Source organism: Lissotriton vulgaris, chromosome 8, assembly GCF_964263255.1.
Source record: "Lissotriton vulgaris chromosome 8, aLisVul1.2, whole genome shotgun sequence".
Classification (NCBI taxonomy): domain Eukaryota; kingdom Metazoa; phylum Chordata; class Amphibia; order Caudata; family Salamandridae; genus Lissotriton; species Lissotriton vulgaris.
This window is the reverse complement of record NC_141696.1, coordinates 515,116,255-515,142,781: the sequence shown is the minus strand read 5'-3', so window position 1 is coordinate 515,142,781 and position 26,527 is coordinate 515,116,255. Positions and strand designations below refer to the sequence as shown.

General features: G+C 41.9%; 1 long non-coding RNA gene across 3 annotated transcripts; it reads right to left on the bottom strand.

Annotated features, from left to right (window-relative positions):
- Positions 1-21,156: 21,156 nt before the first annotated feature.
- Positions 21,157-22,603, bottom strand: LOC147697244 (uncharacterized). Of its 3 annotated transcripts, none has more exons than XR_015299149.1 (4): positions 22,547-22,603; positions 22,309-22,440; positions 21,885-22,181; positions 21,157-21,397 (listed from the first exon to the last, which is right to left on the bottom strand). It is a non-coding gene; the product is annotated as an uncharacterized LOC147697244 (long non-coding RNA). The 3 variants fall into 3 exon arrangements; XR_015299148.1 differs by having other exon boundaries at positions 21,157-21,987; positions 22,091-22,181; XR_015299147.1 differs by having other exon boundaries at positions 21,157-22,181.
- Between the last annotated feature and the right edge of the window lie 3,924 nt (positions 22,604-26,527).

Genomic DNA, 26,527 nt, shown 5'->3' with positions numbered 1-26,527 from the left:
AGTCTTCTCTTCAACGCCCAGTACCGGCCCTCCTCCCTAATTTCTAGTTTAAACCTTGCTCTGCATATTTAAGTCAGTGAGTTTTAGTTAGTGATTAGGGAAGTTGGTCCCTTGCGTCCCTGCGAAATCATCCACGTCTTCCAAGAGAACTTCAGTCAAGACAAGGTAAGGGACGACGTGGTTGGCCTTGACAGAAGGCAAAGCCCACGAAGATAATTTCGCCCGGACGCAATGGATCAAGTTAACATGCAGGATTTGGCAGCAGTTTTAGAAGCGATTAGGCAGGATAACGTAGCCTTACGTAGGGATTTATCCTCTCTTCAGGACTCTATTCAACAAAAACCAGCCACTTTCCAGAGTTCCACATCCAGTGCAGATACCAAGACTCAGATCCAAGTGGTAACTCCGTTCCCCACCCCCTTAGCCCCACCAGAAAGATTTTATGGGGATTGTAATAAGTTTTCTGTATTTTTACAGCAATGTCACCTACATTTTATAGCTAAGACTACAGCCTTCCCAGACGATTCTTCCCGGGTAGCATTTATGTTATCCTATATGGGGGGAGATGCAGCCCTTTGGTCAGTTCCTTTAGTGGAAAAAGATGATCGAATTTTGTATAATTTTAAGGATTTCGAGAGAGCTTTAAAGAAGATGTTTGCAAAACATCTTTTCGTTCAGTCAGCAGACAATGAGCTTTTAAACTTAAAGCAAGGGTCTTCGGATCTGATACATTACATATCCACCTTTAACCGTTTGGTATTAGAAGCTGACTGGCCATACGACAAAAGAGTTTCCATCTTTTACAGAGGTCTAAGGGAGGAGTTGAAGGACATGATAACTCAGATTCTTGAACCCCCAGAAGACATAAGTGAGTTCATTGATTTAGTGGTAAAACTTAATCATCGTATTTCTGAGAGAAAAGGAGAAAGAGGGAAAACTGAGCATAAGGTAGTGTTCTTTAAGGAAAAGTCAACCTTGAATCGAGAATCAGGTCCAAAGTCTGACTCTGTCGAACCCATGCAAATTGGTTCGATCCGTGGTCCTTTAACTAAGGAGGAGAAGGATAAAAGGCGACGTTTAAACCAGTGTTTATATTGCGGAAAGTCAGGACATTTCGTAAAGGAATGCCCTACACGACCTAACAAGTTTAAAACCAAAACTTCCGATTTGGCCATCACGCAGGAAAAGTCGGAAAACTAGTACACTCGGTAAAGGGAGAGGTCAGTTTATCGGGTGGTCTTTCTAGTTTGGCCTCAACTCTTCCTCCTGCAGGATTTAGACACTTTTCAATCTTAGTAGAACTCCGAGATCTGCTTCCAGAATCCCACACAAGAAAAGTGGAAGCCATTATAGATTCCGGGGCTACAGGTAATTTTATTGATTCCCAATTTTTCTTACAGTTAGGCTTTCAGTCTGTGTTTAAAGATCACCCAGAAACCGTCAGAGCAGTAGATGGTAAAGAGTTGACTTCAGGGTTGGTAAACAGACAAACCGAACCTTTAGAGATGGATTGTTCTCCCATACATCGAGAAAGAATACAATTTGACATAATTGATGCCCCTCAGTTTAAAATGATTTTGGGAATACCTTGGTTGATAAAACATAACCCAATCATAGATTGGGTAACCAGGTTAATTACCTTCAAGTCATCCTTTTGTACTGAGCAGTGTTTTCTAATCAATAGATCTAAAGACATAGTTCAAGGTTTTGATTTTGGAATTGAATCACCTAATGTCCTGCTTTTGGAAGGGGTTCCATCGGTTTACAACGACTTATCTGATGTGTTTGACAAAGGAAAGGCCAATACTCTACCTCCACATAGAGATTTCGACTGTAGAATCGATCTCATGCCCGGAGCAACCTTGCCCTGCAGCCGCATATATGCTCTTACTGAGGCAGAAAACACTCATCTGAGAGCATATCTTGACGAGTATCTTGCAAACGGCTTCATTAGGCACTCCAAATCTCCAGTATCTTCAGCTCTTTTTTTATTCCGAAGAAGGGAGGGGAATTGCGCACGTGCATAGATTATAGGGCATTAAATAACGTCACCATTAAGAACAGGTACCCCTTACCTTTGATTCCAACACTTTTGGACCAAATTAAGAAGGCTAAGATTTATACAAAACTGGACTTGCGAGGAGCTTACCATTTAGTCAGGGTAAGAAAAGGAGACGAATGGAAAACTGCCTTCCGCACTAAGTTTGGTCTCTTTGAGTATCAAGTCATGCCTTTTGGACTGTGTAACGCTCCCGCCGCCTTCCAGTTTTTTATAAATGAAGTATTGCATGAATTTATTGACATCTGTTGCGTAGTTTATATTGATGATACTCTCATCTACTCTGATACCGAGGAAGAACATGGACAACAGGTCCGCGCCATTCTTCAAAAACTACTCTCCAATTCTCTTTATGTTAAATTGGAAAAAGTCTGTTCCATGTCTCCAAGGTAGACTTTCTGGGTTACATAATTAGTCCCGAAGGTATTGAAATGGATCCTAAAAAGGTGGAAGCTGTAACAACCTGGCCCAGTCCAACTTCCGTGAAACAGATTCAAAGCTTCCTAGGCTTTGCAAACTTTTACCGTAGATTCATCCAGAACTTTTCTCAATTAATTACACCCATAACCAAGTTGCTGAGAAAAGGAGTGAAATTCTTGTGGAACTCTGATGCTGAAGAAGCCTTTCAAAATTTAAAAAAAAGGTTTACCATGGCCCCAATCTTGTGTCATCCAGACCCCAATCAACCGTTCATTGTAGAAGCAGATGCATCTCAATATGCATTAGGAGGAATTCTTTCACAACGAAATACTGATACAGGCCAAATGCACCCTATAGCTTACTTTTCCAGGAAGTTGTCAGAAGCAGAACAAAATTATGCCATTGCCGATAAGGAATTATTGACAATTAAGGCGGTTTTTGAAGAATGGCGCCACTACCTGTTAGGGGCTCGTCATCCCGTAACTATTTATACAGATCACCGAAATCTTCAAGCTCTAAGATCTGTAAAAGCTCTGACTGCTAGACAGTTACGTTGGTCTATGTTCTTCAATGACTACACTTTTGTGATAACTTATCGTCCTGGAAAAGAGAACTTGAAAGCGGACGCTTTGTCTAGAATAGGTGAGAAAGGCCTTGAACAACCCGAAATTGTCCATCCTGTAATCCCGACTTCTTGTTTTCAGGGAAGTTTAACCACGAGTAACATTATAAATGACATCAAGGAGGCCTTGAAAGATAAGGATGTTGAGATTTTGAAAAAGGATCATCCTTACCTTCTAGAGAAGAATGATTTAATGATGGTACATGGTTTGATTTTCGTTCCTACTGAAAAGATTCAAAAATACATAATCCAGCTTCACCACGATACCATGTTAACTGCTCATCCTAGCATTTTGAAGACTATGGAACTCATAAGACGAACCTTTTGGTGGCCTTTGATGTTCAAGGACATTCAGTTATTTGTAGAAACTTGCAGTGTTTGCATTCAACATAAGTCTTCTCATCAAGCTCCTAGTGGTTTGTTATTGCCTCTGCCTATCCCACCTCAACCCTGGCATACGATATCGCTAGACTTCATAGTTGAACTACCTGAAACCAAGAAGGGATTTAATACAATTTTAACAGTAGTGGATCAGTTCACGAGGATGGCCCATTTCATTCCTTTAAAGAAACTTCCCACTGCTTTAGAGCTTGCTCATCTAATTATGTCACACGTGATTAGATTACACGGAATTCCATCAGTGGTCATTTCGGACAGAGGCTCCCAATTTATTTCTAAGGTTTGGCAAAAATTGGGTACCTTGCTACAAATGGACGTTCGATTGTCTTCTAGTTACCATCCCCAAACTGATGGTTTAACTGAACGAACTAATCAAACAATCGAACAATATCTCCGATGTATGTTGCCCAATGTTCTAGAAGAATGGTCTGATCTTTTAAGCCCCTTAGAGTTCGCTTATAATAACTCCGAGCATTCATCTATCAAGATGTCTCCGTTCTTTTGTAATTTTGGATTCCATCCCAAATGTATTCCTGAAAGTTCTACTAACTATGATTCTGTACCCGCAATTTCTGACTATGTATCCAAAGTATTTTTCATCCAAGAAGAGGCTAAATTCAACTTGGCAAAGGCAAAAGAATCTCAGAAAGAGACCAAGGACAGACATCGATCTGAACAACCTCAATATAAAGTAGGTGATAAAGTATGGCTGAGTATGAAGAATTTGAAACTTAGGGGAAACAGGAAATTCTATCCGAGGTTTATTGGTCCCTTTCCTATTGAAAAGGTAATTAACCCGGTTTGTGTAAGGCTGAGTCTCCCTCACAAGTACTTGATACACCCGGTTTTTCATGTCTCTCTGGTTAAGCCATTCCATCCCCAGACCCGTATCTCCAAATCTCCGCCTCCCATCTTGATTGATGATCACCCTGAATTTGAGGTTTAAACTATCTTAGATTCCAAAAGAGTTCGAGGAAAACTGTTTTACCTCATTGATTGGAAAGGTTATGGCCCAGAAGAAAGGTCATGGGAACCTTTGGACCATCTAAAAAACTCTCCTAAGTTAATCCGACTCTTCCATTTAAGACATCCTGAGAAACCAAAACCCATCTCAACTGTTCTTGGGGGGATCTTGAGGAGGGAGTACTGTCATGATTCCACTTACCCTTAGCACACATTTCCTAAGACATGTGCTGATTTCCCCCTTATGAAAACCCACCCCTGTCCCGTGCTCCACGCACGCTTCTTGTCAGTGTGATTTGGTGTTTTCATATACTTCTGCTATAATGCATGTTTACCACCTTCTTAAGGTTTTGCTAACCATGCCTTTACTTTTGCCTTCTTGCTTGTAAACTATTGTTTGCCTTGTGTGGTTATTGAAGATTAAGAGCGCAATGTATTTGCATTATGACCTTCGCGCACAGCTTCGTGAGAGACAATGCCCCCGCGAAGGTCTCACAGATCTCTCCTCGCATCCCTACACGCTACCATTCGGTGCGCGCTAGAGCCGGGACTGCATGCAGCGTCCCCGCGCACGTTCACAGAGCGTGACTGGGAGCGGCTGGGTGTGGTCCGGTATTTAAACCGCACCCAGCCTTCTGGAAGGCGCTTTGCCTTCGGATTTCCCTCGGAGAAGGTCGCGTCTGATGGAGGTGCTCACCTGAAGGAGAATTCTATCCTGGCAGGACTCCACGGCGGTGCTTCTCATTTTCTGGAGATTGAAACCTCAACAACTAAGTTTGAAAGCTAAGTACTTTTGCTTGATTTAAGGCGCCCTTCGCAAGAAAGGTCAACAGAATTTTTGGAACAATTACTTTGTGAAAGTCTTCGCAAAGAAAGAGACTTGGGACATTTTTTGCTTATTTATATTTGAGAACTATTTGCCAATCATTTACGAGTGTTGAATTTTGAAGAGATTTACCAAGAACTTTTAGATTTTATTTGAAAATAGTGTGATTGAAGAAAGATACGTGGGATTTGGTGTGTCTTTGTTTTATGCTTCTTTTATAGCAATAATAACAAGAACTAGAAACCCGAGACCAAGAAGCAAAAGGTTAAATGCCAAGTAAGTCTTAGGAAGAGATAGAAAGAATGCAAAGAGCCTCTTAAAGAATAGTAAATTAATCCTTCCTTTCTTTATGTGAACTTCCAGACGAACAAGCTGACTTCACACCAGTAAACAACTATCCTAGAGGACATCTGACGACTTCATCACAACTACCCTACATCCCTACAAAGACATACTGGGCGAAGGCCTACAACTTGCTGATTGCAGGTAGGGGGACCTCTAAAAAGCATCACTTGATTTTAGGAGCTCTAATTAGATAGAGATTGTAGTGGAGGGTCTAGGAAAGTTTAGGAATATTGATTCTTAAGACTGAATACTAAAGTCTTGGTGCTTGTTGCCTCGCAGGTCGACAGCAAGATCCACAGTCTTCTCTTCAACGCCCAGTACCGGCCCTCCTCCCTAATTTCTAGTTTAAACCTTGCTGTGCATATTTAAGTCAGTGAGTTTTAGTTAGTGATTAGGGAAGTTGGTCCCTTGCGTCCCTGCGAAATCATCCACGTCTTCCAAGAGAACTTCAGTCAAGACAAGGTAAGGGACGACGTGGTTGGCCTTGAAAATTACTCTTCCCACTCCAGAGAGTGCAACAGTAGGGAAAGTGTTTGATAGAGTGCTTGGATAGGTTCTTGCATAGACTCTTTCCAGCGTGTAGATAATCCTCGCCTTACCTGCCTGGGAGCCCTTGTTGAGCCGCCGGCACTGCTGCCTTCACCGCTGCTCCATTGCTGCCTGCCACCTCCCCCCGCCGCAGCCTCTCTCTACCTGTGCTGCCGCAGTGTGGGGGAGTGTGTCACTACATCTACCAGAGGCCTCCGCGACCGCAAGTCGCGTTGAGGCGGAGCGCACCAGGAGGCGCTTAAAAACGGCCTTCACCTCCCTCGTCGCGGGAGTGCGCGGGGCCGCGCCGGGCTAAGCCCGGGCAAAGGGCGGGCCCTCTGTGGCCCTCTGGGGACAGAAGAGGACGGGACATGCCACCCCCTGACATCCTCTGCCGCATACAACATCCAAGGTGAACTCTGTTTATTTTGCAGTATAGTTGATAATCAAGGCGTAACCTAGTACACACTACACACTATTCCAAGTAAAAGGATGTCTAAAGCACAGAAAACCCCTGTGGCCATGAGATCTACGACAAGAACTAAAAATGTCTCCAACACGCTACTACCATCTTTAACTGCTATCGATCTCATGATCCAGAAAACGATCGGCGTAGTGGCGGATGCTATACAAGATACAGAGAGACGCCTTTCATTAACTCCAGATTTTTGCTTTCCTGATCATTTATTGCATACCACCGATAACATTAACATCATGGACAACACAATGAATTCCCAAGAGTCCATACTAATGCAATCGTTTACGGGGCTCCCAAGCTCTCAAACTAGAGACAACACACCATCAGATCTGTTTACACCTTCTATAGGTAACAGCAGGGATAGTAGTTCTATGCTGACCTGCAATCACGGCGATAATATACGTTTTCCGCCCACAGCCTCTCCAGTCCCAGGGGATGTACCCATGGGGGGTTTATTGCCTATAACACAACCTGCCCCTGGAAAACGTTATGTTACATCAAATGTAAATCGGCGCTGTGGGAAAAATGCAAAACAAAATCTTTAACGAGGAAAATTTATCGCCCAATAGCCAAACAGAAACACTCAGTCAAGGATATTTGGTCAAACGTCAGACTGGCTAAACTTGCCAAAAAAACAGCAATCCCGGGCCTACCACCATCTAGCCAAGGTCTAGAACCACTTTTAAGAGAAAAGCGGGCTGTGCACACAAATATGGTAATACACCAGACAAGCCAGACAGACCAGTTACCGACAACGAATAAATCCCTCCTGAGTGAAATAGAAACCTTAGTTAGGTCTCTTTTGTTGCCTATCAGCGAGAGAGTCATCAACATTGAGAAGGCATTAGGGAAATTTGAGAGGGCCCAAAACGATGCATCTACTAGTTTGTTAAAAATACTGAAAGCACCAAAATCGACTTCCACTTTCATACCGGCAAGTAGCTTTCTTAATTCAACTAGCACCAAAAATGCGAGGGCCAAGAAAGTTACACAAAATGCTGCCACCAAACAGCCTCTTCTCCATTGTCAGGGTGATATAGCCCCTACTAAATTAGTAACAAATCCACACATAGATGACAATACACCATTGATAGTGGCTACAATCCCGAGCAGTGTCCCAATCTTGCCTGTAATTGAAAATGATGGAAGCGAATGGGCCGCTGAGGGTTCCCCTGCCGAGCTAGTTAAAGTTGACACAGAGCCCCTGCGCCATACCAAAACCCCAAACCTGACCACAACTACAAATACAGTAGGGGATAAACTGTTAAAATCTGTGGCAGCTAAAAGACCCCTTCATATAAACCTCCCTCCTGAATCCAACCCATACACCATTGGTGTGATTGGTGTACCCGAACTAGTCGGGGAGAGGTCAGAGACCCATGAGGAACTAAAAAATAAGGTGAGCCACTGGCTGTCCGCACACAGACCGATTCCCCATCATATAACGGGTCAAATTTCTCACGTGAGGAGGGTAGACTGGGTGGGCACCAGATTTAAATCGACTGAGGGCGACTGTATTGTGGTTAATTTTAGGGATAGTCGCGTGGCTAGTTTTATTAGCAGCTGGAGGGGTGGCTTGACAAATAGCCTGATCCGTACGATGGATCTAAGCTATTTCTACCCTTCTAATCTTTCTGGCCCAAATAAAGTACAACCCCAGTCGATCCACGGACAGGGGGGGATGCTTGAGCCATCAGTCCACTATCAACCAAGGGTAACTCCATGGCACCATGGCCAGGTCATCACAACGGATCTTACACACCAAAGGCAGGAACCACTATGGGAGAGTAGGCCTAAAAACTATCTCTCAACATTTCATGAGAGAAGGGGGTTTTTACCCCATATACATCAACAAGATTACTCATACCCATATCATTTAAACATGCAATATGGGGTTCCAATCTCAAATAGATTTGATGCCTTTTATGCTCAAGATTACCTGGATGAGATTGACTGACTAACAGCACTCTCGCCCCTACCTGCCCATTCTGACTCTTCGCAATGGGTAGCACCACCTAATATAATAAAAAGCGTTAATCCAGCGAGTGCACCAGTTTCCACACTAGAGTTAGACATAACCTGTATAGCAGAGCCTCTAGCACACTGTCTTGAGAGCCCGCTCTTACAAAACGGGTTTATTTCATCACATCCTATCACCAAAGTTTACAGCCCTGCCCTCACTGAGGTCAATCACCCGCTTCCTATCAGCGAAGCGCATGCAGTTGTAGTGACAGGCCGAGGCAATCAAGTTCCATCTTCGCCCTCAAACTTGGCCCAGGAAATAGGATTAGACTATGAGGCACCTAGCATCATAACATATCTATCTTGGAACATAGCTGGACTGGCTGCTAAGGTAAAGGATCCAACCTGGGTGGCATATATAAGGATCTATACTGTACTGTGTTTTCAAGAAACGTGGCTGGAAGAAAAAAATGTTCACATTGAGGGCTACCAGAGCTTTTTTTCACCAGCAGACCCGTCGAACAGTGGCAGATCAAAGGGGGGCCTGGTAACATACATTAGCCTTGCACTTATTTGCCAGGTCACCAATAGACAACCTGAAAATAGAAACATTCAAGTTTTGGAGCTTAGGAGGGGTAAAAGGGCACTTACCCTGGTCAACTTCTACAACGCAGTAACTCCACAAGGGGAGTGCAATATCCTTCAGTTACACAACTTTCTGAAAGTCAAAGTGGCGAGTTTGCCCCAAAATATATTAATTGCTAGTGACTTTAATGCGCATTCCTGGGGCAATCCAGAAGTGACATCCATGGGCTCCTTAGGTTGTAATACCAGGTCAGGTTTCCACTTTGATCACTCCATGTGTGGCACGCATGTCAATAACCTATTTGATGATATGAACCTAACTGTTGCTATGTCCATGACGGCGGATTCTCACATCTTTGATGTTCCCACTTATAAAGGCTCTGGTCATGGTTCCTACATAGATCACATTTTACTTTCCATTGACCTTGCTAATCTAGCCTCTGACTTTACAATTCAAACAAGTATTCACAGCGACCACAATCCTATCTCCATTGTAGTGGGAGCAGGTATTTTTGAGCAGCGGAAGACGCGCAAAGGCTGTGGGTCTCTAAAGTCGATAAATGGAAATCGCTGACTGAAATGTTCAATGGTGAACAGTGACATTCTGTATAGCTCATTTAACACCAGTTGGGGCCATGAACTTGGACTTTGTGTTTCTCCAACCACATCGCCTGAAACTACCCTAACTGCTTTTGCTGTTGTGGTACAAAGAGTTGGTCAAATGTTAACTGTACCAGTGAAGGGTCAGTCTGATTGCCATCCAAGATGGTTCAACCAAGCTTGCTCCAAGTCCAGACGAAATCTTAAAAAGGCTTTAAAGACTAAACCAAGGGACTCTGCCTGCATTAAAACCTTGCGAGCTAAATATAAGGCAACTCTGGCTTCTCAGAAAAGAGAAGTAAAAGCACACACCTGGGAATCTCTGCTCGACCCTACAACCTTGGGTAACAGCTCAAAGTTTTGGAACATTATTAACAAACCACTGTTTGATGATCCTAGTGACTCAGTGCTTGGCACTAATATGCCCGAGGAAGAGTGGGTCTCCCATTTTAGTTTAATTTTTAAAAGTGATGAGCCACTTGTGGAATATGACATTAAAACTCCTGAGGAAGTTTCTTTGTGCTTTACAGTTGGGGAAGTAGAGAAGGGGATTCGGGGTTTAACCTGTAATAAGGCTCCTGGCCCTGACGGCCTTCCCGAGACCTATTTAAATCCAACATCCACCTATGGGCTCCAGTCCTTACTGCAGTAGTTAATGCAGGAGTATTAACTGGGTGCCCAAAGTCTTGGGGGTCTTCAACCATAGTACCTGTATTTAAGAAGGGTGACCGAAACAGTGCAGTATGCTATAGGCCTATTTGTCTGATTAACTCAGTTGCTAAGGTAGTGGGGGGTATAATTTTAAATAGGCTGGTAGCATGGGCAAATGATAATAATGTAATGTCGCCAACTCAATACGGGTTCAGACCATGTCACTCAACGGTCTCCCAGTGTCTGAATTTGTATTTAATCAATGGCAAATATACTATGGCCAGAAAAGGTACTGTCCACATGGCCTTTATGGACTTATCGTCCGCCTTTGACTGTGTTTACAGAGGCAGGCTTTGGGATGTCCTGTCAAAAATGGGGGTCGAGCAAAACCTGATCAATTTTCTGGCCGACCTTCATTCGGATACAAGAGCAAATGTCCGCTACACCCAAGACATGAAAGTAACTAGGGATATTAGGATAAATCGGGGGGTTAGGCAGGGGTGCATTTTAGCCCCGTTTCTTTTTAATCTTTATATTAATGAATTAGAGGATCATCTTTTAAAAACAGGCACAGACTACCCATATATAGGAAGGAAGGGCATGCCCGTCCTGCTATATGCGGACGATGCCGTCCTAATTTCTAGAACCGCAATTGGCCTCCAAACCTTGTTAGACTCCTTTTTTGTATTTATGAACTCCCGAGGCCTGAGTATCAATAATTCGAAATCATTTGTTGTGAAGACAGGATTAGGCTCTAGAAAGTTATACTCCTTTTCAGTAAATGGTGAAAAAATACTGACAACAAAGACCTTTTCGTACCTTGGTGTTCTTTTTGACCACCATCTAACGTGGGCACCTGCGGTACGAAAGAAGAAGGGTGAGGTAGTGCGGGCAAATGCAGCGATAATAAATTTCGCAAGAAAAATGGGAAATAGCCCGGTGGCTGCTCTGTTGAAACTATACCAAGCTAAAAGCACTACCGTTGCGTGTTACGGGAGTGAAATATGGGGTTTTGTTCCCCTAGGCGATCTTGAGGTTATCGAAAATAACTTCCTAAAACAAGTATTAAGGGTGCCAAGGGGAACGGCTAATATCTCTGTTCATGAAGAATTAGGTATGTCCTATTTAAGCGACAGAATAGATGCTAATCCCTTGCTGTGCTGGCTAAATTTCTGGCTGAATGCAGACATACCCCTCACCCAAAACATCTTACATGAAGCACTATCGTGGGAAGGGAGGTACAAGATCCCTTGGATAAAATATGTTAGAAAATGTCTTCTTGAAATGGGACGGCTGGATCTCTTCCTAGCCCCGGAGTCAATAACTAAACTAGATGTAACCTATGTGAAGAACACCTTTATGTCATCTAGGTACTAAGCTAGGGAGGAGACAGAGCTTAAGAAAGACAGTGTGAGGAAGCATGTTTTGACAAAAACCTGTCTACAAATGGAACCCTATTTATCTTGGCCCATGTCTGGTTATGAACGCTTCTTGTTGTCAAGGTTTCGTTTTGATTTGTTTCACCTACCAAGTTTGGCCCACAGAGGTCAAGTGCTGCCAGCTTGCGGCTGCTACAGTAAGTCTCCGCAAGATCTTGCCCACTTTTTATTCATTTGCTCTTATTATACAGTACCTCGTAAATTGTTTTTAAAACCCTCTTCTTAAACAGCTGAATTTTGCACAAATCAGACCAGCACTTTATTACCTTCAAATGCTAAACTGTGACTGTACCATGTTTGCATGTAGCTTTTTAAAATTAGCACTTAAGTTTAGAAAAAGTATGGAAGGTTAATTAATTATGCTACTGATAGTTATATCTTTTTATCTAATCGTATATCTATTTTTTTAACTACATATTCCGCTTGTGTCCTTCCCTTTTTGGTAATGTCTTTTTATTACAATTTTATCTGTGTCAAATGTATATGTTTTGAAATTTACTTTTATGATTGTTAAATGCAAACAATCGAATAAAGATATTTGACTTGACTTGAGTAGAGGTTAGAATTACTATTCCCACTCCAGAGAGTGGAACAGTAGGGAAAAAGTTGGATAGCGTAGGGGTATAAATTACTACTCCCACTCCAGAGAGTGCAACAGTATGAAAAGCGTTGGATAGCGTAGGGGTATAAATTACTATTTCCACTCCAGAGAGTGTAACAGTAGTGAGAGTGTTGGATAGTGTAGAGGTTTAAATTACTATTCCCACTCCAGAGAGTGCAACAGTAGGGAAAGTGCTGGATTGTGTATAGGTTAAAATTACTATTTCCACTCCAGAGAGTGCAACAGTAGGAAAGCGTTGGATAGCAGGAGGGTAAAAATTACTAGTCCCACACCAGTGAGTGCAACAGTAGGGCAAGCGTTGGATAGCTTAGGGGTATAAATCACTCTTCCCACTCCAGAGAGTGCAACAGTAGGGAAAGTGTTGGATAGAGTAGAGGTTAGAATTACTATTCCCACTCCAGAGAGTGCAACAGTAGGGAAAGGGTTGGATAGCGTAGGGGTATAAAATACTATTCCCACTCCAGAGAGTGCAACAGTATGAAAAGCGTTGCATAGCGACAGGGTAAAAATTACTATTCCCACTCCATGGAGTGCAACAGTAGGGAAAGCATTGGATAGGGTAGGAGTATAAATTACTAGCTATTATCGCTGTTGCTTGGTTAGAGACAAAAATTTACCGCTGAGCTGCGGCGATTTTTACCGCAAATAAACCTTGGTATTACCAAGGTTTATCGCAAATGCGATAAAAATCGCCGCAATGCATGAATATTGCTGAAAAGTCAGCGATATTCATGCATTACCGAGCTAATGTTCTTAGCCATGTTATCCACCTCCCATTGGATAACATGGCTAGGAACTGCTCAGGGCAGGTGTTAGCTTTTGGAGATATTCGCGCTTAGCACGAATATCTCCAAAAGTTGGTAATAGGAGATAGCGATGTTAGCGACTATTTTCAGTCTCTAACATCTTGGCACGCCCACTTTGCATGTCATTAGTGATAAATATCACTGACATGCAAAGTGGGGCCCAAGATGGTCGCTATCTCCTACTAGCTGTCGCTAACTGGTGTTAGCGACAGCTAGGTAATAGGGAGATAATTTTATCTCCGCTTTCTTGGCTTTTAAAGCCAAAAAAGCAGAGATAACCCCCTTGATAATATGCCCCATAGTTCGTTAAAATATCGATTTTTTTAAATGTCTAAAAAGTAATGTAATGGAATAACAAATACATTTAAGTAAAACATACTTAAAAATACTTAAGTAACCTTAAACTTACAAAATAATTCATGTAATAAAAAAATAAACTTGCATTTTTATTTTTTAATACATATATATGTCAATTTATTAATAATAAAACATATTAAATATTTTTACTGTTGGATAGCGGGAGGGTAAAACGTACTATTCTCACTTCAGTGAGTGCAACAGTAGGGAAAGTGTTGGTTAGCGGGAGGGTAAAATTTACTATTACCACTCCAGAGAGTGCAACAGTAGGGAAAGTGTTGGAAAGCATAGGGGTAAACATTACTATTCTCACTCCAGTGAGTTCAACAGTAGGGAAAGTGTTGAATAGTGTGGGGTCAAAATTACTATTTCCACTCCAGAGAGTACAACAGTAGGGAAAGTTTTGGATATAGAGAGGGTAAAAATACCTATTCCCATTCCAGAGAGTGCAACAGTAGGAAGAGTGTTGGATAGCATAGGGGTAAACATTACTATTACCACTCCAGTGAGTGCAACAGTAGGGAAAGTGTTGGATAGCATAGGAGTAAAAATTACTATTCCCACTCCAGTGAGCGCAACAGTAAAAAACGTGTTGGATAGCGTAGGTGTACAAATTCCAATTTCCACTCCAGTGAGTGCAACAGTATGGAAAGTAATGATTTAATAATTAAATATATACAAATTAATTATCAATACCAATAAAAAGTTTTTAAACAATAATTACCAATAACAAATTATTTAAGAATTAATTAATTTTATATACCAATACATGTTAATTATTAAAAATTAATTACCTATTAATAAATAATTAACAACAAATTGATTTTCAATACAAAAAATGAATACTTAATAAGAAAATTACCAATTAATAATTAACTGTAAAATAATTATCAATACACAAACATATTTTCAAACCCAATCTTCCTCCCAGGTTACTTAAATTTTTGTATACCAGCGAGTAGAGGCCCAAGGGGCAGACCTATGGGAGGTCTAACAGTTTGGATCAAGCAAAGCTTACAAGTTAAAATAAAAGTGCTTGACCTAGGCTGTAAGGATATACAATTGCTAAGAATATCACCAGAAAAGGGGGGTGTGATAGACATTTATAATATTTATGCTAGGGGTACATATGCTGGGAATTCCCCTACCCTAGAAGCTCTATCCACCTCCCTAGAATCACAGTCACTGGGAAATAGAGTGGTTGTGGCTGGTGACCTCAATAGGACATTCGAGCCCCTAGAAAATACGGAACACCCAATAGGGCAGGAGGAAGATGCTCAATGGGGTGTCCCAAACCTAAATCTTGTACCAGTCAAGCGGTGGACAAAAGATATACTGTTGTTAAACGCGTTATGTCTGGAATATGGCCTGAGGGCCCTTAATGGCAGGATAAAGAGTGACCAGGGAGGAAATTGCACATTTGACAATGGTCACAGTAAAAGTAGGATTGACTATGTCATTTGTAGCCTTAAGTTATGGTGTGGGGTAGGTGATATGGAAATCAAGGGTAGATTAGAAAGCGATCATAATCCCCTTTGTGTCACCCATTCCTGGTGGAGGGCTACGCCTGATAACCCAGTGTCGTGTAGCGTGATCGTACCGGTTATGGCTAATGACTCACGAAGGGTGAAATGGCCGAATGTGTTGGCAAACCTGGCTTCCTTGGATCATATAAACTTGGAGGTGGACAAAGCAATTGCCGCCATGGAAACAGTAAATCCTGTAACACCTGGTTCCTCCTCAACAACAGACATACATGACCCATTCTTTTCTTTGATAAAACCGCATTTTACTAGATTAGTTAAGGCAAATAGAAAATCACCCATTAAACTGGCGAGGTGGTTCAACAAACAGTGTAGGTTAACCAGATTGGAGTTGGGTAGGGAAATCAAAAGCAGGGATAAGGCTTCGATTAGTATAGCCGGGAAACAATACAATGATAACATCCGTAAGGCTAAGAAACAGTGGGATGAGGAATATTGGGAGGAGCTACTCGAAGCTTCTGGGTCAAGAGATTCCAGACTTTTTTGGAAAATCGTGCAGTGGGGCAGAGGTGGTACCCCTAACAGCCCAGATAACAATGTTAATGAGGCATCATGGGTCGAGTATTTTAAACCCCAGTATGCAGAGAATAGGGATATTATGGCCATAGAACTTATCCCAGTGGTATTTTGCAAGGGAGACCTATTCTCAAATGAAGAAGCTGAATTGGTAATTTCAACACTACAAGGGGGGAAAGCACCGGGGTTAGATGGAATTCCCTCAGATATATTTAAGCATGACAAGGTTCGGTGGGCGAGGTACGTGACCTTACTGGGAAATGCTCTAGCTAAAGGGGCTTAAATCTCTGAAATATGGAAGGGGGCAATAATTATACCGATCTTTAAGAAAGGCGATCGGTCACTCCCGGCCAACTATAGGCCGATAAGTTTGATTGCCACCATACAAAAAGTGGTGGGGAAGATGGTGGTCAACAAACTTATGGCTTGGGTAGATGAGAATAATAATGCCCTCTCCCCCTACCAGGCAGGATTTAGGCGGGCAACTAGCACGGTAGATCAAATATTTCGATTTACCATGTTATGGTGGGGGACTGTACTCCTTGGCGAAGGCAGCCTCTATGTAGCATTCGTAGACTTGAGGGCTGCCTTCGACTTGGTGCCCAGGAGCAAGTTGTGGGTAGTTCTGAAAAAGATAGGGGTCCCACCAGAGTTGCTTACATTAATAATGCGTCTCCACGAAAGTAACTTTGCTAAAGTCCAGTGGGGGAGGAGCGGGGAATCTACCATTAATTTTCCAGTCAAGCGGGGTGTACGGCAGGGATGCGCAATGGCACCCCTGCTATTCTCCTTGTTCATTAATGGTATAGTGGATAGGATGCTGGGTGCAAGGGTAGACGCACCATCGCTAGCGGGCATCAGGGTTCCAATCCTGATGTTCGCTGACGATACCCTGATTGTGTCCAAAACTCCGGCAGGACTCCAGCGAGCCTTGAACATATTTGATATGTTTTGCAGGGAACAAGGTCTCGAAGTTAATGTTAGTAAAACAAAGCTGATGGTTTTCGGACAAAAACGCCGATCCCAACCAAGGGTATCTCTGAATAACATTAAGCTTGAGGTAGTAAATGTCTTTACTTACCTAGGGGTAGAGATATCGAGTAAGCCAGGTTGGTCGCGACACATTGAGAAGGCGGTATTGAAACACCAGCAGATTTCAGGAGCGCTCCGGGTAGAACAAGTAAAATCGAAAACTAGGCCTATAAAACCGGTCCTCATGGTCTACGATGCTAAAGCCTTGGGTGCAGCCCTGTATGGGGCTGAAGCATGGGGTTTTGAGAGGCTCCACACCCTACAAATATCTGAGAATAGGTTCCTGAGAGGAATAACAAGTCTCCCCCAGAGTACCCCACTAATACCACTTGGCCTGGATTTAGGAAGGAGATTGGTTAGTGACCGTGCCCGACTAAGGCCTATCCTTTATTGGAGACGGCTTTGGACGACCCCAGAGATCAGACACTATGCTGATGGGTTTCTAGCCCTAGTTAAATCGGATGTATTTCATAAAATTACATGGTTGAAGATGCTCAGGGATGTTCTTGCTGAGCTCGGTCTCTCTAATCTCTGGGAAAATCCTCTTGGGGAAGTATTCCCAAGTAAAAATACTATTAAGGCCATATATTGGGATTATATAGAACATAAGCTCTGGAGGAGTACACATGCAGAAACAATGGGGGATAGATTTATGGAAATTAAAACGAGACCTGCACTGGAACAGTATTGGGACAGTATAACTGTTCCGTTAGATAGGAAATTATTCTTCCAGTTAAGGGCAGGTTCTCTCCCCCTGAGGTCATTGACATGTAGTTGGAGGAGTAGTAATAGCTCGTGTTGCCCTGCATGTGGTGCCCCTATTGAAAGTATTATTCACTTTTTATTTTTGTGCGAGGCCTATGCAAACCCAAGGAAATTATGGCTGGCACCTGTTTGTAGAAATCTTGGGATATTAAGCGGTGTAGAGGGGTTGAGAATCATTTGTACCTCCACCGAAATGCCCATTGTACTAGGAACAGCAAAATACTTGGGGTGGGCATGGTCTATTAGGCGGAGGGCCCTACCTCCTAATATGTACTAAATTTTAAACATTTCTTTTTTGAGAAAGCTTGCACAAGTTATTACTAAAATGTATTTTACGTATATGAAATATGAATTTTAATTGTAATGTGTTTTAAAATGTATGTAAAGTGTTTTGAAATGTATGAATTTTAAATTTCATGTTTGTGCTTTTATGAGTGTATAACTCGAATAAAGCTTTTTCAACAATTAACTGTAAAATAATTATCAATACACAAACATATTTTCAATAATTACTTAAGTAAAAGTAAATTACTTCCCACCCTATTCACCTATAAATCCCCAACCGACCCAAATAATAAATTAATAAAATTAATACAATTATCAATTAATCAATTAATACAAATGTCTTTATTTCAGACCCTTGGACCATTTATACAAGTCTTAAAGGAAATTTAGAAGAACCGTTTAGTTTCAATTTTCCTATGAAATAATATGTTTTTATATTTTTCTTTTAAAATTATAGATTTTTTGTTGTTTTTTGTGATTCATATGGTTTTAATTAACTATCAACAAAGTTTATTATTGTAGCATCAATTATAAAAACCTGGGGACACAACCCCAAATTGCGCAGTATCAAGTGAGCACCTGCCTCTAGTATCTTAACACCTTAACGGCTGGGCCTCACCCCCCCCCCCCCCCCCCACCCACCAGTGCTGTGTCCTTTTTTGGCTGTTTGGGGTAATTTTCTAAGGGCTGCAGTACCCATTATACACATAAGGTATCCATGACAAATGCGTGTCCTTTTTTCCAACATCTATGGGGTTCTAATGGTAGCCAACGTTTGTGTATTTCCCTGGAGGGGACCGAGAAAATAGGCAAATTGTAGCTAAAGTTTTAGAAGGCCTCTTTCACAAATGTAAATTTAGATTACTCTAAGAGCAAAAGTCTCACTTTACAACTTTTTGGTATTCACAAAGGTAAGTTGCAAGTAGTATCATGTCGACTGCAGCATTTCTACTCTCGGGTAGAGTTTTCACAGTCAGGTCAGAATCTCCGCACTTGGGATGGACTCTCCACGCTCAGGGTGAAGATCTGCTCCGAGTGCAGAGATCTGCCCCAAGTGCAGAGATTCCACCCTGAGTGAGGAAACGCCACACTGAGGGGGTCCGCGACCCCAGAGTAGGAGGGAGCATCCGCATGGGCAGCGGCGTTCCCTCCATGCACATTAGGATGTGACCGCCAGGTTGGCGGTCACATCCTCTATCTTTAACATTGCGGCGGGTGCAGCTTCAAACTGCACCTGCCGCAATGTTAAAAATGCATGCACCGCATTTCTGTGCACAAAGCGGCAGGCATCACGCGGTGCCTGCTGCTTTGTTCACGGAAATGCAGGGGGGTTCCATAGGTACCCCCCATGTGCACCCCCCACCCTCCCTTCCCCCAGGGGGCCCGCAACGGGCCCCCGAAGTGAAGGTCTCTATGCTTTTCCACGGCAGAAAAGCCGCCGCGGAAAAGCATACATTTTACACCATCCTAATATGGCTGGCGGTGTCTGATAGACACCGCCAGCCATGTTAAAGCTTTTCCGCTGCGGTCGGAAGGCGACCGCGGCGGAAAGGCTGCGGACGGATTTCAAGACCCACCGCCATCCTGATATGGCGGTGGGTCTTTCGAGGCTCCGCAGCGGTTTTCCCGCATCCTCCACGCCGGCGGTGGCTTCCACCGGCCCGGAGGATGCGGGAAAACCGCTATCATAATCGGCCCTTTAGTGTGTAAACTCCACAGTTGTAAAGATAGCACTCGTAACTTAACTTTGTGAGTATCGAAAAGTAGTAAAGTTACACATTTGGTCTAAAATTCAATCAAAAGTCTAACTTTGCCTTTGTGAATCTTGTTCTGAGTTTTTTGGGGATAATAGGAAAAACATGCTCCAGATAAGCGTGTTTGTTTTCTTTTTCCTAAAAATTGCATCAATGAACAGTTTGCTCTGCTAAAGTTGCCATCTTCCCAGCTATCATGAGCATGCATTTTATACCACAGGTTTGGCTTTTTTTGAAGAGGTAGAAAATGTTTCATATTTTTTGTGCTTTGAGACCATTTCCAGTTTGGGGTACTAACCAGTGTGAAACCCAAAGGATGATCCAGGAAAACTATAGATTTTTAAAAAATAGTCAAAATTCCAAATGCAGCAAGGGGTCATATGTGGTGATCCCTCAAGGTTTTTTTTTTAAGGAACACACTGTTGAAATAAAGACATATTGAAAAAGAGTAGGAAAAAGCAACCGTTTTGATTCCATTTTCATTTGTAACGCTTTTTCCACATAGAGCCATTTTTAACACTAGACACCTGGGGAATCCAGGGTGGGATGACTAGCATAGTTCTCATCAAGTTTTTTGACCCAGAATCCCTTGCAAAGCTCATACTTTGACTAAACAACACATTTTTAGTAGTAAAAACACTGTTATTGTTTAGACACTGCTATAAAAACATTTACTCACACATAATAAAAACACCAACCCCAACCATCCCCCAATCTTATGTACAATCTTTTAAAATCATCTACAAACACCCAGAACCTTCCTTCCACACCTGATCATCCCATGAAAATACAATATAAAATCACTGAGTGGCAGCCCTCCTCCCAAAAACTCATCACAAAATTCAACCCATATTGACCAATGTCAATCACTGTTATAATTCTAGCCCAAACCTATTTTTAAGAAATTTGCTAATGCACAGGCCACATCCTTGAGAAGTGCAAATGCTTCCTTTCAATGGCAGGTTTTATATTTTAAAATGAATGGCATTAGGTCTTTCCAGTGGGAACCCAGTGATGAAGCATGTCACCACTAGGTTGGTGAGTGAGGGTTCTTAAACAATTTCCCATATGTGTTGAGTTTTCTTATCTCTCTTTCCCTTCCACTTAACCCTCACATATTTGTTTGAGGTTGTGTTTTGTCTTTTCACTCTTCTGTTGTTTAACAATAATCTAGTAGGGGTAAGAGAGTGAATAGTTATACCCTTACTCTCCGGTTGATAGTTTGTGGCTTTAAAATTTGACATTGTATCTAATAAAAGTTAAGGCTATCAAATAAAAATGTAACATTTGTATTTATCATACGTAACCCATAGTTAAAATTAGTCAAAAAATGAATTAAATGCATCCACTTGTAAATACCCAAAATTCAGAGCCACCAAAAATGTTAAAAGCAACATGCGGATTTGGGGGTTCTTGAATCAATCAATCAAACATTTGTAGAGTGCACTACTCACCCGTGAGGGTCTCAAGGCGCCGGGGAGAGGAGTGCTGCTACTGCTCGAATTAATTTGATATGTATCAATCTAGGCAACAGAACGTAATAAGTGGTCGAAATGAACTGAGCTAAAACATAGGTTGTTTGTAAAAAAGGGGTAGTTCAATTTTATTCATAAATTCTTTTAAAAAACACATTAAAATAATAATACATATTCACAAATTGTATGCGACATAATAAATCAACAATACACAGCAACACTTTAAGAGAGAAGGACAAATAATCCAACAAATGAAGGTTATATAAAATGAACACAGTTTTTAAGAGAGAAAGGTGTGGCTAAAATAATCTCTACGCGCGTTTCGGCGAACCAGCGCCTTCTTCTGGAGCAGCCACGATAGTATCTGAAATGGGAAAATTCCATAAAACAAAAAATATTATGTACAATAATGCATCAATTTATATTATGTTACACAGAGAAAATTAAAACAAACCAATGTTAGGCTAATAGTCTCAGACTTTCCATTCTATTGTGACCAAGCTTATTAATATTACAATAATACTTTGACGGATTTCTTTTCCTTGCCTTAATGATCATCAAGAAAAATAGAAAAATGGAGTGAATCCTTTTAACTCATATATTCTTATATGAGATAATGGCCAAAAAAGGGAGAAGGAGTGGATACCTTTATACTAAATAGATTATTCCCAAGTTTTGGTGGTGAGGAAGCAGGGTTCTTACATAGGATGGCAAATGCGAGGAATCAAATGATTGATATTAGTGATGGAAAATACGAAATATTCTAAATGGTGGCAATTCGCAGCGTGCTATCAACGCGGGACTTAAACAATGGTATACAATACATTCATATCATAGATAAGGTCACTTACTTAAAAAACACGGAGTATATTAATGCTATTTGATGTTCTCAATCTGGATTATCTGTATAATGACTTTCTTTTCTTTGGTTAGGTGACGAAGATATTCTAGACCCTAAAAAACATAGACATTTCATGAACATTGATTGTTGTTTTAGTGTAGTCTATGATTTTCTAACCAGCCCATATTTAATGAAAGGACCAAGCTAGTGTTTTACCTATTTTAGTTAAGGTTTGCAGATAGATATTCCATAGTCACACGATGTAATTTGTTTGTCTTGATTGTTGATTTTTGAATTTCTATATTTCCTAGAAGAAATTATGAGTTCTTTTAGTTTATTGAATCTTTTCTATTTTTGATATTTTATATTAACTAGACAGTGAGGATACATTAGTAGTTTTTTGAAAACATTTTCATTTTCGAGGATGAAGGTACCTTAAGTGAGGAGTGGGATTTCAGTTAGACCCGCCTGCCGGAGTTAAAATTTATGGCCACGATAATGAATATTTTTGTGGATCCCAAAAGATATAGTCCTCCTGATGTGGAGATAACAAATGGCGAGATTGCCTATAGAATGGATGGAAAGAATTCTGGCATCAATTTTTGGAGAACAGTCAATGCATGGCGACTTCATAGACTTACTGTCTCTTAAAGAAGAAGGACTGATAGTTACCTTTTTACTTGTGCTCAAGGAGCGATGGATTTCAAAGTGGTTTAAAATAACTCCCTGTCTGTAAAATGAACAAACAGGGGGGGGAAAGGAGAGAGAGAATTCTGTTACCCACTGTTTACTTTGGAGATTATCAGTTAACTAAACAAGTAATCATTTTTATTGGCATGTCTAAAAATTGTCTTAACTGACAACTTTTTTGAATTTGGCTTGAATACTTATCGCCAGATAAAGGGTGTAAGTATGGGGGCTTCAGTAGCGCCCTCGATTGCGAATATATATATGGCGGCCTTCGAAGCAAAAAACATCTATAATGAATTGGCGCCCTTTTTCGAGTCTGTCTCCCATTGGTCCAGATACATAGATGACATTTTTTTTGTCTGGACCAATGGGAGGGAGGCACTAGACGAGTTCGTCTATTGGATAAACGAAGCAGACCCTAATCTCCACTTCACGTCGCATATCAGTGATGAGAAGGTTGAATTTTTAGACATTGAAATTATAAATGATGATGGTTTTTTAAAAATGGATCTACATACGAAACCCACAGCAAGAAACACCTTGCTGCACTACAGTAGTTTCCACCCTAGATCACAAAAAGATTCAATTCCATTCTCTCAGTTTCTACGGGTTAGGCGCAACTGCACCAGCCTGGCAGACTTTGATAAGAATTCTTTCCATCCATTCTATAGGCAATCTCGCCATTTGTTATCTCCACATCAGGAGGACTATATCTTTTGGGATCCACAAAAATATTCATTATCGTGGCCATAAATTTTAACTCCGGCAGGCGGGTCTAACTGAAATCCCACTCCTCACTTAAGGTACCTTCATCCTCGAAAATGAAAATGTTTTCAAAAAACTACTAATGTATCCTCACTGTCTAGTTAATATAAAATATCAAAAATAGAAAAGATTCAATAAACTAAAAGAACTCATAATTTCTTCTAGGAAATATAGAAATTCAAAAATCAACAATCAAGACAAACAAATTACATCGTGTGACTATGGAATATCTATCTGCAAACCTTAACTAAAATAGGTAAAACACTAGCTTGGTCCTTTCATTAAATATGGGCTGGTTAGAAAATCATAGACTACACTAAAACAACAATCAATGTTCATGAAATGTCTATGTTTTTTAGGGTCTAGAATATCTTCGTCACCTAACCAAAGAAAAGAAAGTCATTATACAGATAATCCAGATTGAGAACATCAAATAGCATTAATATACTCCGTGTTTTTTAAGTAAGTGACCTTATCTATGATATGAATGTATTGTATACCATTGTTTAAGTCCCGCGTTGATAGCACGCTGCGAATTGCCACCATTTAGAATATTTCGTATTTTCCATCACTAATATCAATCATTTGATTCCTCGCATTTGCCATCCTATGTAAGAACCCTGCTTCCTCACCACCAAAACTTGGGAATAATCTATTTAGTATAAAGGTATCCACTCCTTCTCCCTTTTTTGGCCATTATCTCATATAAGAATATATGAGTTAAAAGGATTCACTCCATTTTTCTATTTTTCTTGATGATCATTAAGGCAAGGAAAAGAAATCCGTCAAAGTATTATTGTAATATTAATAAGCTTGGTCACAATAGAATGGAAAGTCTGAGACTATTAGCCTAACATTGGTTTGTTTTAATTTTCTCTGTGTAACATAATATAAATTGATGCATTATTGTACATAATATTTTTTGTTTTATGGAATTTTCCCATTTCAGATACTATCGTGGCTGCTCCAGAAGAAGGCGCTGGTTCGCCGAAACGCGCGTAGAGATTATTTTAGCCACACCTTTCTCTCTTAAAAACTGTGTTCATTTTATATAACCTTCATTTGTTGGATTATTTGTCCTTCTCTCTTAAAGTGTTGCTGTGTATTGTTGATTTATTATGTCGCATACAATTTGTGAATATGTATTATTATTTTAATGTGTTTTTTAAAAGAATTTATGAATAAAATTGAACTACCCCTTTTTTACAAACAACCTATGTTTTAGCTCAGTTCATTTCGACCACTTATTACGTTCTGTTGCCTAGATTGATACATATCAAATTATTTGCTTTTCCCTGGTCTAAGAACTTCATTTCCATGTACTCAGGGGGTCCTTGATAAATATTTACACGCTACTGCTCGAATTGCCAGGTCTTGAGTAGCCTCCTGAAGGTTAGTAGGTCCTGAGTCTGCGGTAGGATGGGGAGGGTGTTCCTGGTCTTGGCGGTGAGGTGGGAGAACAATCTGCCACCGGTAGTTGCTCTTTGGATGCAGGGGAAGGTGGAGTGGGCAAGGTCGGCCGAGCGGAGCTGGTGGTTTGGGGTGTAGAAGATGGGTCATCTGTTGAGGTATGCCGGTCCGGTGTTGTGGAGTGCTTTGTGTGCGTGGGTGAGGAGCTTGAAGGTGATCCTGTGGCGAGGGATGTAGAGGATCAGGCATGCAGAGGCGTTCTGTATGTGTTGTAGTCGTTTCAGGAGTTTGGCCGAGGCACCTGCATAGAGAGTGTTTCCGTGGTCCAGCCTTCTGCGGACTAGGGCCTGGGTGACTGTCTTCTTGTTTCGGTGGGGATCCACCTGTAGATCTTGCGGAGCATGCGGAGAGTGTTGAAGCAGGAGGATGAGACGACGTTGAACTTGGTTGGTCATGGAGAGTGTTGAGTTGAGGAAGAACCCCAGATTGCATGCATTGGAACTGCTCCCAGTGCGGTTGGCCACCAGGAGTCTTCCCAGGCTGAGGGGTGGAGCTGTGGATGAGGACCTTTGTCTTGTCCGAGTTCAGCTTCAGATGGCTGTTCTTCATCCACTCGGTGACGGCCTTCATTCCTTTGTGGAGGTTCGTTTTGGCAGTGAGTGGGTCCTTGGTGAGGGAGAGTATCAAATGGGTGTTGTCTGCCTAAGAGATGATGTTGAGGTCGTGCACTTGGGCGACGTGGGCGAGCGGTGCCATGTAGATGTTGAACAATGTCGGGCTGAGGGATGATCCTTGGGGTATGCTGCAGATGATCTCGGAGGCTACGGAAAGGGGGGAGGCAGACGCTCTGTGTTCTGCCGGAGAGGAAGGAGGTGGTCCATTCCAGAGCCTTGTTTTGGATCCCTGAGTTGTGGAGGCGTGTTCATAGGGTGCTGTGACAGACAGTGTTGAAGGCGGCTGATAGGTCTAGGAGGACGAGGGTCGTGGTTTTGCTGTTGTCCAGCAGGGCCCTGATGTCATTGGTGGCGGCGAAGAGGGCAGTTTCGGTACTGTGGTTGCTGCAGAACCCGGACTGGGACGGGTTCAGGATGTTCTTCTCCTCGAGGTAACGGGTAAGTTGTCCGTTGACGGTCTTCTCGATGACCTTCACCGGGAACGATAGCAGGGAGATGGGCCAGAAGTTCTTGAGGTGCTTCAGATCTGCCTTGTGTTTCTTAAGTAAGGCGTTGATATAGGCGTGCTTCCAGTTCTTTGGGAAGGTCGCGGTCTCGAAGGAGATGTTGATGGCTTTGCAGAGATAGGATGGGATGGTGGCGCTAGCTTTGTTGAAGATATGGTGGGGGCAAGGGTCTTACGGAGAGCCAGAGTGGACGGTGTTCATTATTGTGATGGTGTCGTCGTGGTTTCTGTTGGTCCAGGTGAGCAGGGGATCAATGTGGGTGGTGGCCGTGGGGTCTGAAGTATTGGTGGCAGTCGGGCGGCCAGGTTGTTGAAGCTGTCATGGATGTCTGCAATTTTACGAAGGAAGAATGTGGCAAGGGAGTCCCACATGTCTTGCGAGGGTGGGATGTCATTGGTGTTGGAGCTGGGGTTGGAGAGTTCCTTCACGATGTTGAAGAGCTGTTTGCTGTTGTGCGCGTTGTTGATATTTAAGAAAACCTCCTTTGGTTGTCCCATGACTCTAACATGTAACTCAATTAGGTTTTTTTTACATCATAATTGAGGTCTGATATCCTTTATTCTCTCTTGAGGGCCTCCCTCAGTTCCTCTTTGATAACTGGGATGCCT